The sequence below is a fragment of the Electrona antarctica genome (genome assembly GCF_951216825.1).
Source record: "Electrona antarctica genome assembly, chromosome: 24".
In the NCBI taxonomy this organism is placed as follows: domain Eukaryota; kingdom Metazoa; phylum Chordata; class Actinopteri; order Myctophiformes; family Myctophidae; genus Electrona; species Electrona antarctica.
In genome coordinates, this window is record NC_136803.1 from 33,945,024 (window position 1) to 33,959,715 (window position 14,692).

The 14,692-nt window shown below is 40.9% G+C and overlaps 2 long non-coding RNA genes across 2 annotated transcripts; both read right to left on the bottom strand.

The window, feature by feature from the left end:
* Positions 1-2,510: 2,510 nt before the first annotated feature.
* LOC306917272 lies at positions 2,511-3,345 on the bottom strand. The gene is made up of 3 exons (XR_013789133.1): positions 3,157-3,345; positions 2,962-3,051; positions 2,511-2,600 (listed from the first exon to the last, which is right to left on the bottom strand). It is a non-coding gene; the product is annotated as an uncharacterized lncRNA (long non-coding RNA).
* Positions 3,346-5,475: 2,130 nt separating this feature from the next.
* On the bottom strand, positions 5,476-6,242 carry LOC306917664. The gene is made up of 3 exons (XR_013789217.1): positions 6,158-6,242; positions 5,963-6,052; positions 5,476-5,601 (listed from the first exon to the last, which is right to left on the bottom strand). It is a non-coding gene; the product is annotated as an uncharacterized lncRNA (long non-coding RNA).
* Positions 6,243-14,692: the final 8,450 nt, after the last annotated feature.

Consider the following 14,692-nt stretch of genomic DNA (forward strand, 5'->3'; position numbering starts at 1 on the left):
AATTGTCCTTCAATCTCATCGGCGGGAAGATACTGCAGGGCAAACAAAGTCTTAATGTATTTCTTGACAACTGGATCGGATTTATAGGCCACTGCCAAGCCAAGGTCTTGAACGTGTTTCCACACAGCCTGGCCCCAGTGGAAGCTACAGCCTTGCATCTTAGAAGCAGGAAACACCTTGTTTGCAGCCTTCCAAATTGCTGCCTCAAAGTCAGTGACCATATCAACGTTGCACAAGTCGGGAGCCAAGTTCCTTATGGCTTTGAACACCTTGACGTAGTCACGCTTTCCCCTCCGGGTCATCAGTACGAATACCAGCGGCACTTGCTTGACATTGTTGCCAATAATAAAATAATAACATAGCAACTACTGCTGGTTCTGCTGCTTCCACAGCTGTGTCAGCTGGTAGCGGTTCAATGGCTTCAATCAAAGCTGCTTCTACAACTGCAGGCTGCAGGCGCCGTCTCTTTGGAGCAACTACTGCTGTGTCAGCGGTTCTGGTTCGTTTCATTGGAGCTCTTTGGAGGATGAAGTCTCCTCCGGCAAGGCGTTGTGGGAGTCTGACTTGTCGGAGTCTGACTTGTCTTGGCATCTTGGCAGTAGTACTGTATCATTGTGCTCTGTGACCTTCCCTTTTAAAGAAAATCTAAGCCCCACCCCTTTTTTACCTCAACGACTGTCGTTCAGGTGCAGGTGAGTCATGATAACAGTAGGCATATATGCGTGCTAACGAGCCCCTCCACCCTCCACTCAAAACAAAGGCAGACACTAAGCTTTGAAATACATTTCAACTTGTAAACAACTTGTTGTTTCACCTTAATACTGTGAGTAGGCTATTACAAATACATTGAAATACATTGAAATACATTGAAATACATTGAAATGTATTGTAGGCTATTATCATTATGCTATAAGTCTAAGTACCCTCACTAAAAACGCCGGGACAACGCTCCACACGTCCCAACCTCTTCTCCCTTCTGGCCCCAAAACTGTGGAATGCACTTCCCGTTGCAATCAGAACTGCAGCATCACTCCCGATCTTCCGCCGTAGTCTGAAAACCCACCTTTTCAGACTCCATCATGGCCCATAGCACTTACCCTACCCCCCTTAGACAGCACTTCTTAGACTTATATAGCATTTGAAACAGACTTATAGCATGTCATGTAGACAGCACAATAAGTGCATTGTATGTAGTCATAGCACTTCATAGTATATATGTACAGCATAGTATAGCATATATGTATAGTTTATATGTATAGTGTCATTATATAGATATGTTCTAGTTATAGTTTATATGTATAGTGTCATTATATAGATATGTTCTAGTCACGTTCTTAGCTTACGCATGTTTCGCGATACATGCATTTTACATATGTGATGTATTCCCATGCTTTTGTTCTTGCTTAATGTAAATCGCTCTGGATTAAGAGCGTCTGCTAAATGCCTAAATTGTAAATTGTAAATTGTAACACTCCACCCACTCTCCACCCACTCTCAGCAAAGAACTTATTCAAGAATGTCCTTATCATTATGTCTAATAAAAAAACCTCATTTGTAAATAGCAGATCTACATGCACACAACTCGTTGCATGTCACAACATGTGAGTTTTTAGATCTGCTATTTTCAAATAGTCCAAGTTTAAATAGGGCTGGATTGGTTAATGCATGGTTTGCAATAATAATCAAAATCTAGTAACTAAAGTTTTCATATAATAGTTGCTCATTTTATTGGCTTGGAGACAAGTTCCGCTGAATATGACACCTTTGGGATGAATAGTCTTCCATGTATTTATAATACACGTGTGGATAGTGCAGTTTTGTATTCAATAAAAAAAAGGTGGAATTGACGTCAGATCTTCTACACAAAGCAAAACAAAAGGGAGCAGTGCACCACCCTGTGGCACCAACTGGCACTGCTGACTGTTACAAATTGACTAAAAAGATCATCTTGGATTATGTCTCTGTCTCTGGGGCCCGTCAAAAGTCGACTAAAAGGTATAGAGTGATTTATTTTTGATTTATAGCCTTAGTCCTTAGTCCTTGTCTTGACTTGTTGGCTAAAAGGTAAAGAGTGATTTATTTTTGATTTATCCTCCAAACACGTCCATTTTAAGCCCAATGTTCCAGATCGATGGAATGGAAACAACACAACAAAAGGTAGGCTCTAACACATCAAGACAATAGCTATACCAAACTCATCTCATCTCAAACATTTTTGAGTGGTGTAAACCACTCCTACGACTGGCTTTGTTAGTTTACGTGTCTGTCTGTCTGTCTGTCTGTACCAAAACATGAGCATGGTTGCTACGGTCACCCAGTTCACACAGGTGTGATTTCATTACGATCAGGCTAATCGTAATGGTCTTATACAGGCAGAGAGAGATTTTTACCTGTACTATATTTGTACATGTACTTTGAGATTTTTCCTGTACTTTTAAACAGAGAGAGAGAGGGGGGGGGGGGGGGGGGGGGGTATGTGTCTAGTTATAGTGAGTGTAGCGGCCCTCGGTTTTGTGAAAGAATACGATGTGGATGGTCTCAACGGGTGTTTATTTCAAACTTCTCAACATAGATGAAGCTCCATTCGAACACCGTGAAAACTATAGGAATCAAATAAATATGACAATTAGAATAAATACAAATAGTTTTGTCACATCATTTCACAAACAATAAAATGATTCAATGCTTCATTCAATAAAATCAGTGCATTCCAATCAATGACCTTTCAATAATTCAACCATAAGAATTCAATTATAATGCAGTGATTTCATAACTCTACCTTAGTTTCAATTCAACTTATTCAATTCAACAATATAATTCCATTGAGTCTTCAATAAGCCAATTAATTTACATAACAAACAAAACAAAGCAGAATAAACCATAACCCAAAATGAAGTACCAAACAACAATTAACTCTGAAGTAGATCAAAATAAACCAAAAACAAACAAACAATCCTGTACCTCACTCCGCTAACCAGGGGCGCTAGGTTGGTGCAGAAAGCTACTGGAACTCTGGGGTTCAAACATAGCACAGCAAGCAACAGGCAGGCACTGTGGACAAAATGAACCATTACAAAGCTGCATCACCATTTGAAACTGCTTCAATATTACTTCAACTATGATGTGAATTGTTGCAGACTAACAGACATTTCATACCTTGCCACAGTTGCCGTCACCTATGCAGTGCTTCCACCTGTCTCACTCTCTTGGTCTGCTCATGTGTTTGTGACTGAGTGAAGCTAACAGGCTTCAGCTATGTGCACTCTAAACAGGAAGTTTCAAATCAGCTGACAGGAAGTATCAAAATAACCAAGAAGTAACAAAATAAGACAAACCATAAATAAAGAATATACCACACTTCAAACTAAAGAAATGATTGCAAAACCAAGTGTCACCGGGCAGTTACACTCCCACCAATCATGTTATACCAAAACAAAACATAACATGATTTAAAGCATATAGTTTCCCAAGGTCAAAAGGTGAGGAAAGATCTTACATTACTAAACAATACTCTAATCTTGTGTCAGTCTTTCAGGGTGGGTTTCTTCTTGCCAAGGAGCTAAAGTTAATGCTGTAGTTAGCCAAGATATGTATGTAATGGCAGGGACTGGATTTAGGGATTGTTGCTCATAGGCTGTTGGGTTTTCCTGGGATTGGGGAGGACCGGGGCATGTGGCTTCAAACGGAACAGGAGGGATGATGATGAGGCTCTTCATCTTAGCCGGTGGGAAAGCAGGACGGCTCCCCTCATCAATGGCTCCCGATCTCCAAGGCTCTTTGGGCGATTCAGTTTCTTCTCTCACTGGTTTCTTCTTCTGCTCCAGTATATGTCTCACTGGTTTCTTCTTCTGCTCCAGTCTATGTCTCACTGGTTTCTTCTTCTGCTCCAGTCTATGTTTAACCATGAGGGCAGCTCTACCCACAAAACTGCTGCTCATGGCCAACTCCTCAGGGGTGCCCAAGTCACTCTCCTGCTCTGTTGACTGCTGCGCGCTGTCCTTTACCTTCACATTGAATTCTTCTTTCTGCCTGCTGTCCCTGAGAAGCTGCACAGAGTTAACAACATCTTGTGATACATAGCTGTTCTTATTTGCATCTCTCTTTTCATTAAGGTCTGGTTCTAAGACCGTCACCACATTGGTAGATGGAGTTGACCTTTTATTTACTGGGATTTGATTTACACATCTCTGGTTCTCCTGATCAGTAGGGTTGTCTGTGGAAGTGGACTCTGCTGCCATTTCTCCCACAGTCACATTTTCTCCCACAATCTCCTGACCTTTAGGGTTATGTGTGGAAGTGGACTCCTTTGCCCTCTCTCCCACCATGTCAGTTTCTCCCACCAGTCTATTATCTTTATCCTTGCGTCTCCTCTCCACCGTGGTTACCAGGCATTTATCCACCAGGTCGCATAGCTCTGTGGTCAGGATGATAGAGGCGTCCATTTTCTGACACATTACTGGGGTAACAGTGCAGTCAAGTTGAATAGATTCATAAGTATCACATATTGCATTTGTTACAAATATTTTGTTTCATCTCATAAAGTTCCTCTTCTGAACAAAGTGTCCTTAAGGCTGTTCGAACTGTCTTTCCTGTTTGCATCCAGGTTCTAAGGGCCTCAATGAATGCCTTTTCAAGTTTCTTTACTTGCATCTTCTGTATTTTAACTGCAGTCTCTTCAGAACTCAGCTGCTGCATATTGACTGCCATCTTATCTGGGCTTGACATTTGTTTGGGTTTATGCTGTTTGATCACTTATACTTTGGGTTTTTTAGTCTGGGTTTTTTACAGTAACTTAAACCATTTACGAAGACCCACAGACTAACACTTTAACCCCCAAAAGGAATTTTATCAAACTAACTAAGCCAAACCGAACCAAATACATTTCAACTTATACAAATGTCCACTTTAGTCTTCAGAACTCATTAGTTGCTGCATTTTGACTGCCATTTTATCTGCGCTTGACATTTGTTTGGGTTTATGCTGTTTGATCACTTATGATACTTTGGGGGTATATTTAGTCTGGGTTTTTACAATTTACTTAAACCATTAACGAAGACCCACAGACTAACACTTTAACACCCAAAGGAATTCTATCAAACAAAACGAACCGGACTAATACATTGCAGATTATACAAAAGTCCACTTTAGTTTTCACATATATAAATGCAGCATGAACTGAATAGTTCTAAAGTTGACATTAATACATGTCTTCAAATCGATCGCTTCATATTAGATAATATACTTGTTTTCTCATTTTTTTTTCTCCTTTTTATCCATTTTATAATTTTTTTGTTTCCTTTTTATCCATTTTATAATTTTCTATTGTCCTTTTGGTAACCTGGCCTTGCTTCAGTCCAAGAAGAGATGGAGGCTACCTGTTAGAAGTCCTAGGGTTACTGTGGTGTGGCAAACTTGAGACGATGGGTTGATGACTTGATGGAAGACAGGGTGGTTGAGTTGACGTTCGTTGAGTTGAATCTGCGATGAGTTTTCACTGTAGCGGCCCTCGGTTTTGTGAAAGAATACGATGTGGATGGTCTCAACGGGTGTTTATTTCAAACTTCTCAACATAGATGAAGCTCCATTCGAACACCGTGAAAACTATAGGAATCAAATAAATATGACAATTAGAATAAATACAAATAGTTTTGTCACATCATTTCACAAACAATAAAAGGATTCAATGCTTCATTCAATAAAATCAGTGCATTCCAATCAATGACCTTTCAATAATTCAACCATAAGAATTCAATTATAATGCAGTGATTTCATAACTCTACCTTAGTTTCAATTCAACTTATTCAATTCAACAATATAATTCCATTGAGTCTTCAATAAGCCAATTAATTTACATAACAAACAAAACAAAGCAGAATAAACCATAACCCAAAATGAAGTACCAAACAACAATTAACTCTGAAGTAGATCAAAATAAACCAAAAACAAACAAACAATCCTGTACCTCACTCCGCTAACCAGGGGCGCTAGGTTGGTGCAGAAAGCTACTGGAACTCTGGGGTTCAAACATAGCACAGCAAGCAACAGGCAGGCACTGTGGACAAAATGAACCATTACAAAGCTGCATCACCATTTGAAACTGCTTCAATATTACTTCAACTATGATGTGAATTGTTGCAGACTAACAGACATTTCATACCTTGCCACAGTTGCCGTCACCTATGCAGTGCTTCCACCTGTCTCACTCTCTTGGTCTGCTCATGTGTTTGTGACTGAGTGAAGCTAACAGGCTTCAGCTATGTGCACTCTAAACAGGAAGTTTCAAATCAGCTGACAGGAAGTATCAAAATAACCAAGAAGTAACAAAATAAGACAAACCATAAATAAAGAATATACCACACTTCAAACTAAAGAAATGATTGCAAAACCAAGTGTCACCGGGCAGTTACAGTGAGAGTGGAGGGGGCCCACTTTTGTTTGAGTGTGCTGGGTCGTTACTACAACAAGAACAACAACAACAGATCAACTGTAGGAATGTAACCATTTATTTGAGAGAAGTAATATATACAGATGCCACTTTAAAAGATAGTTGAACAAAAAAATGTATACAACGGTTCTTCAATACTAGAAGAAACAAAGTTGAACAAAAATATATATACACAACGCTACTTCAATACTAGCAGCAAAAAAAGTTGAACAAAAATATATATACAATGCTACTTCAATACTAGCAGCAAAAAGTCCTTCCATAACTGGGCAGGTTGGACTCTGTCTGCTTAGTGTTCTTTCGCTGGAAACGGCGTAACTGGTTCTCTGAGATCATATGCAGTTGGTAGTTGATCAAGAGAGCTTATTTGTGCAGCAAAGACATCAGTGTATAACTTGGAAGGTTTGCGCGCTGTGCTTTGCGATTCAGGCGGTTATGCCAACCTTCCACATCATTGTTGGTCCTGACTGCACGTTTGTACATGCACCAGTCCGTTGTCTGCCAAAGTCCTTGAATCCAGGTGTGAGCCATGCAGTCAACAAGGGGTTTCAGCTGCTCTGAGGCACCTGCTGCGTGGAGAGTGAATTGTCCTTCAATCTCATCGGCGGGAAGATACTGCAGGGCAAACAAAGTCTTAATGTATTTCTTGACAACTGGATCGGATTTATAGGCCACTGCCAAGCCAAGGTCTTGAACGTGTTTCCACACAGCCTGGCCCCAGTGGAAGCTACAGCCTTGCATCTTAGAAGCAGGAAACACCTTGTTTGCAGCCTTCCAAATTGCTGCCTCAAAGTCAGTGACCATATCAACGTTGCACAAGTCGGGAGCCAAGTTCCTTATGGCTTTGAACACCTTGACGTAGTCACGCTTTCCCCTCCGGGTCATCAGTACGAATACCAGCGGCACTTGCTTGACATTGTTGCCAATAATAAAATAATAACATAGCAACTACTGCTGGTTCTGCTGCTTCCACAGCTGTGTCAGCTGGTAGCGGTTCAATGGCTTCAATCAAAGCTGCTTCTACAACTGCAGGCTGCAGGCGCCGTCTCTTTGGAGCAACTACTGCTGTGTCAGCGGTTCTGGTTCGTTTCATTGGAGCTCTTTGGAGGATGAAGTCTCCTCCGGCAAGGCGTTGTGGGAGTCTGACTTGTCGGAGTCTGACTTGTCTTGGCATCTTGGCAGTAGTACTGTATCATTGTGCTCTGTGACCTTCCCTTTTAAAGAAAATCTAAGCCCCACCCCTTTTTTACCTCAACGACTGTCGTTCAGGTGCAGGTGAGTCATGATAACAGTAGGCATATATGCGTGCTAACGAGCCCCTCCACCCTCCACTCAAAACAAAGGCAGACACTAAGCTTTTAAATACATTTCAACTTGTAAACAACTTGTTGTTTCACCTTAATACTGTGAGTAGGCTATTACAAATACATTGAAATACATTGAAATACATTGAAATACATTGAAATGTATTGTAGGCTATTATCATTATGCTATAAGTCTAAGTACCCTCACTAAAAACGCCGGGACAACGCTCCACACGTCCCAAACTCTTCTCCCTTCTGGCCCCAAAACTGTGGAATGCACTTCCCGTTGCAATCAGAACTGCAGCATCACTCCCGATCTTCCGCCGTAGTCTGAAAACCCACCTTTTCAGACTCCATCATGGCCCATAGCACTTACCCTACCCCCCTTAGACAGCACTTCTTAGACTTATATAGCATTTGAAACAGACTTATAGCATGTCATGTAGACAGCACAATAAGTGCATTGTATGTAGTCATAGCACTTCATAGTATATATGTACAGCATAGTATAGCATATATGTATAGTTTATATGTATAGTGTCATTATATAGATATGTTCTAGTTATAGTTTATATGTATAGTGTCATTATATAGATATGTTCTAGTCACGTTCTTAGCTTACGCATGTTTCGCGATACATGCATTTTACATATGTGATGTATTCCCATGCTTTTGTTCTTGCTTAATGTAAATCGCTCTGGATTAAGAGCGTCTGCTAAATGCCTAAATTGTAAATTGTAAATTGTAACACTCCACCCACTCTCCACCCACTCTCAGCAAAGAACTTATTCAAGAATGTCCTTATGATTATGTCTAATAAAAAAACCTCATTTGTAAATAGCAGATCTACATGCACACAACTCGTTGCATGTCACAACATGTGAGTTTTTAGATCTGCTATTTTCAAATAGTCCAAGTTTAAATAGGGCTGGATTGGTTAATGCATGGTTTGCAATAATAATCAAAATCTAGTAACTAAAGTTTTCATATAATAGTTGCTCATTTTATTGGCTTGGAGACAAGTTCCGCTGAATATGACACCTTTGGGATGAATAGTCTTCCATGTATTTATAATACACGTGTGGATAGTGCAGTTTTGTATTCAATAAAAAAAGGTGGAATTGACGTCAGATCTTCTACACAAAGCAAAACAAAAGGGAGCAGTGCACCACCCTGTGGCACCAACTGGCACTGCTGACTGTTACAAATTGACTAAAAAGATCATCTTGGATTATGTCTCTGTCTCTGGGGCCCGTCAAAAGTCGACTAAAAGGTATAGAGTGATTTATTTTTGATTTATAGCCTTAGTCCTTAGTTATTGTCTTGACTTTTGACTTGTTGGCTAAAAGGTAAAGAGTGATTTATTTTTGATTTATCCTCCAAACACGTCCATTTTAAGCCCAATGTTCCAGATCGATGGAATGGAAACAACACAACAAAAGGTAGGCTCTAACACATCAAGACAATAGCTATACCAAACTCATCTCATCTCAAACATTTTTGAGTGGTGTAAACCACTCCTACGACTGGCTTTGTTAGTTTACGTGTCTGTCTGTACATGTACTTTGAGATTTTTCCTGTACTTTTAAACAGAGAGAGAGAGGGGGGGGGGGGGGGGGGGGGGTATGTGTCTAGTTATAGTGAGAGTGGAGGGGGCCCAAGGGGGGGTCATCAGCCTCTTTTGTTTGAGTGTGCTGGGTCGTTACTACAACAAGAACAACAACAACAGATCAACTGTAGGAATGTAACCATTTATTTGAGAGAAGTAATATATACAGATGCCACTTTAAAAGATAGTTGAACAAAAAAATGTATACAACGGTTCTTCAATACTAGAAGAAAAAAAGTTGAACAAAAATATATATACACAACGCTACTTCAATACTAGCAGCAAAAAAAGTTGAACAAAAATATATATACAATGCTACTTCAATACTAGCAGCAAAAAGTCCTTCCATAACTGGGCAGGTTGGACTCTGTCTGCTTAGTGTTCTTTCGCTGGAAACGGCGTAACTGGTTCTCTGAGATCATATGCAGTTGGTAGTTGATCAAGAGAGCTTATTTGTGCAGCAAAGACATCAGTGTATAACTTGGAAGGTTTGCGCGCTGTGCTTTGCGATTCAGGCGGTTATGCCAACCTTCCACATCATTGTTGGTCCTGACTGCACGTTTGTACATGCACCAGTCCGTTGTCTGCCAAAGTCCTTGAATCCAGGTGTGAGCCATGCAGTCAACAAGGGGTTTCAGCTGCTCTGAGGCACCTGCTGCGTGGAGAGTGAATTGTCCTTCAATCTCATCGGCGGGAAGATACTGCAGGGCAAACAAAGTCTTAATGTATTTCTTGACAACTGGATCGGATTTATAGGCCACTGCCAAGCCAAGGTCTTGAACGTGTTTCCACACAGCCTGGCCCCAGTGGAAGCTACAGCCTTGCATCTTAGAAGCAGGAAACACCTTGTTTGCAGCCTTCCAAATTGCTGCCTCAAAGTCAGTGACCATATCAACGTTGCACAAGTCGGGAGCCAAGTTCCTTATGGCTTTGAACACCTTGACGTAGTCACGCTTTCCCCTCCGGGTCATCAGTACGAATACCAGCGGCACTTGCTTGACATTGTTGCCAATAATAAAATAATAACATAGCAACTACTGCTGGTTCTGCTGCTTCCACAGCTGTGTCAGCTGGTAGCGGTTCAATGGCTTCAATCAAAGCTGCTTCTACAACTGCAGGCTGCAGGCGCCGTCTCTTTGGAGCAACTACTGCTGTGTCAGCGGTTCTGGTTCGTTTCATTGGAGCTCTTTGGAGGATGAAGTCTCCTCCGGCAAGGCGTTGTGGGAGTCTGACTTGTCGGAGTCTGACTTGTCTTGGCATCTTGGCAGTAGTACTGTATCATTGTGCTCTGTGACCTTCCCTTTTAAAGAAAATCTAAGCCCCACCCCTTTTTTACCTCAACGACTGTCGTTCAGGTGCAGGTGAGTCATGATAACAGTAGGCATATATGCGTGCTAACGAGCCCCTCCACCCTCCACTCAAAACAAAGGCAGACACTAAGCTTTGAAATACATTTCAACTTGTAAACAACTTGTTGTTTCACCTTAATACTGTGAGTAGGCTATTACAAATACATTGAAATACATTGAAATACATTGAAATGTATTGTAGGCTATTATCATTATGCTATAAGTCTAAGTACCCTCACTAAAAACGCCGGGACAACGCTCCACACGTCCCAAACTCTTCTCCCTTCTGGCCCCAAAACTGTGGAATGCACTTCCCGTTGCAATCAGAACTGCAGCATCACTCCCGATCTTCCGCCGTAGTCTGAAAACCCACCTTTTCAGACTCCATCATGGCCCATAGCACTTACCCTACCCCCCTTAGACAGCACTTCTTAGACTTATATAGCATTTGAAACAGACTTATAGCATGTCATGTAGACAGCACAATAAGTGCATTGTATGTAGTCATAGCACTTCATAGTATATATGTACAGCATAGTATAGCATATATGTATAGTTTATATGTATAGTGTCATTATATAGATATGTTCTAGTTATAGTTTATATGTATAGTGTCATTATATAGATATGTTCTAGTCACGTTCTTAGCTTACGCATGTTTCGCGATACATGCATTTTACATATGTGATGTATTCCCATGCTTTTGTTCTTGCTTAATGTAAATCTCTGGATTAAGAGCGTCTGCAAAATGCCTAAATTGTAAATTGTAAATTGTAACACTCCACCCACTCTCCACCCACTCTCAGCAAAGAACTTATTCAAGAATGTCCTTATCATTATGTCTAATAAAAAAAACCTCATTTGTAAATAGCAGATCTACATGCACACAACTCGTTGCATGTCACAACATGTGAGTTTTTAGATCTGCTATTTTCAAATAGTCCAAGTTTAAATAGGGCTGGATTGGTTAATGCATGGTTTGCAATAATAATCAAAATCTAGTAACTAAAGTTTTCATATAATAGTTGCTCATTTTATTGGCTTGGAGACAAGTTCCGCTGAATATGACACCTTTGGGATGAATAGTCTTCCATGTATTTATAATACACGTGTGGATAGTGCAGTTTTGTATTCAATAAAAAAAGGTGGAATTGACGTCAGATCTTCTACACAAAGCAAAACAAAAGGGAGCAGTGCACCACCCTGTGGCACCAACTGGCACTGCTGACTGTTACAAATTGACTAAAAAGATCATCTTGGATTATGTCTCTGTCTCTGGGGCCCGTCAAAAGTCGACTAAAAGGTATAGAGTGATTTATTTTTGATTTATAGCCTTAGTCCTTAGTCCTTAGTCCTTGTCTTGACTTTTGACTTGTTGGCTAAAAGGTAAAGAGTGATTTATTTTTGATTTATCCTCCAAACACGTCCATTTTAAGCCCAATGTTCCAGATCGATGGAATGGAAACAACACAACAAAAGGTAGGCTCTAACACATCAAGACAATAGCTATACCAAACTCATCTCATCTCAAACATTTTTGAGTGGTGTAAACCACTCCTACGACTGGCTTTGTTAGTTTACGTGTCTGTCTGTCTGTCTGTCTGTACCAAAACATGAGCATGGTTGCTACGGTCACCCAGTTCACACAGGTGTGATTTCATTACGATCAGGCTAATCGTAATGGTCTTATACAGGCAGAGAGAGATTTTTACCTGTACTATATTTGTACATGTACTTTGAGATTTTTCCTGTACTTTTAAACAGAGAGAGAGGGGGGGGGGGGTATGTGTCTAGTTATAGTGAGAGTGGAGGGGGCCCAAGGGGGGGTCATCAGCCTCTTTTGTTTGAGTGTGCTGGGTCGTTACTACAACAAGAACAACAACAACAGATCAACTGTAGGAATGTAACCATTTATTTGAGAGAAGTAATATATACAGATGCCACTTTAAAAGATAGTTGAACAAAATAATGTATACAACGGTTCTTCAATACTAGAAGAAAAAAAGTTGAACAAAAATATATATACACAACGCTACTTCAATACTAGCAGCAAAAAAAGTTGAACAAAAATATATATACAATGCTACTTCAATACTAGCAGCAAAAAGTCCTTCCATAACTGGGCAGGTTGGACTCTGTCTGCTTAGTGTTCTTTCGCTGGAAACGGCGTAACTGGTTCTCTGAGATCATATGCAGTTGGTAGTTGATCAAGAGAGCTTATTTGTGCAGCAAAGACATCAGTGTATAACTTGGAAGGTTTGCGCGCTGTGCTTTGCGATTCAGGCGGTTATGCCAACCTTCCACATCATTGTTGGTCCTGACTGCACGTTTGTACATGCACCAGTCCGTTGTCTGCCAAAGTCCTTGAATCCAGGTGTGAGCCATGCAGTCAACAAGGGGTTTCAGCTGCTCTGAGGCACCTGCTGCGTGGAGAGTGAATTGTCCTTCAATCTCATCGGCGGGAAGATACTGCAGGGCAAACAAAGTCTTAATGTATTTCTTGACAACTGGATCGGATTTATAGGCCACTGCCAAGCCAAGGTCTTGAACGTGTTTCCACACAGCCTGGCCCCAGTGGAAGCTACAGCCTTGCATCTTAGAAGCAGGAAACACCTTGTTTGCAGCCTTCCAAATTGCTGCCTCAAAGTCAGTGACCATATCAACGTTGCACAAGTCGGGAGCCAAGTTCCTTATGGCTTTGAACACCTTGACGTAGTCACGCTTTCCCCTCCGGGTCATCAGTACGAATACCAGCGGCACTTGCTTGACATTGTTGCCAATAATAAAATAATAACATAGCAACTACTGCTGGTTCTGCTGCTTCCACAGCTGTGTCAGCTGGTAGCGGTTCAATGGCTTCAATCAAAGCTGCTTCTACAACTGCAGGCTGCAGGCGCCGTCTCTTTGGAGCAACTACTGCTGTGTCAGCGGTTCTGGTTCGTTTCATTGGAGCTCTTTGGAGGATGAAGTCTCCTCCGGCAAGGCGTTGTGGGAGTCTGACTTGTCGGAGTCTGACTTGTCTTGGCATCTTGGCAGTAGTACTGTATCATTGTGCTCTGTGACCTTCCCTTTTAAAGAAAATCTAAGCCCCACCCCTTTTTTACCTCAACGACTGTCGTTCAGGTGCAGGTGAGTCATGATAACAGTAGGCATATATGCGTGCTAACGAGCCCCTCCACCCTCCACTCAAAACAAAGGCAGACACTAAGCTTTGAAATACATTTCAACTTGTAAACAACTTGTTGTTTCACCTTAATACTGTGAGTAGGCTATTACAAATACATTGAAATACATTGAAATACATTGAAATGTATTGTAGGCTATTATCATTATGCTATAAGTCTAAGTACCCTCACTAAAAACGCCGGGACAACGCTCCACACGTCCCAAACTCTTCTCCCTTCTGGCCCCAAAACTGTGGAATGCACTTCCCGTTGCAATCAGAACTGCAGCATCACTCCCGATCTTCCGCCGTAGTCTGAAAACCCACCTTTTCAGACTCCATCATGGCCCATAGCACTTACCCTACCCCCCTTAGACAGCACTTCTTAGACTTATATAGCATTTGAAACAGACTTATAGCATGTCATGTAGACAGCACAATAAGTGCATTGTATGTAGTCATAGCACTTCATAGTATATATGTACAGCATAGTATAGCATATATGTATAGTTTATATGTATAGTGTCATTATATAGATATGTTCTAGTTATAGTTTATATGTATAGTGTCATTATATAGATATGTTCTAGTCACGTTCTTAGCTTACGCATGTTTCGCGATACATGCATTTTACATATGTGATGTATTCCCATGCTTTTGTTCTTGCTTAATGTAAATCTCTGGATTAAGAGCGTCTGCAAAATGCCTAAATTGTAAATTGTAAATTGTAACACTCCACCCACTCTCCACCCACTCTCAGCAAAGAACTTATTCAAGAATGTCCTTATCATTATGTCTAATAAAAAAAACCTCATTTGTAAA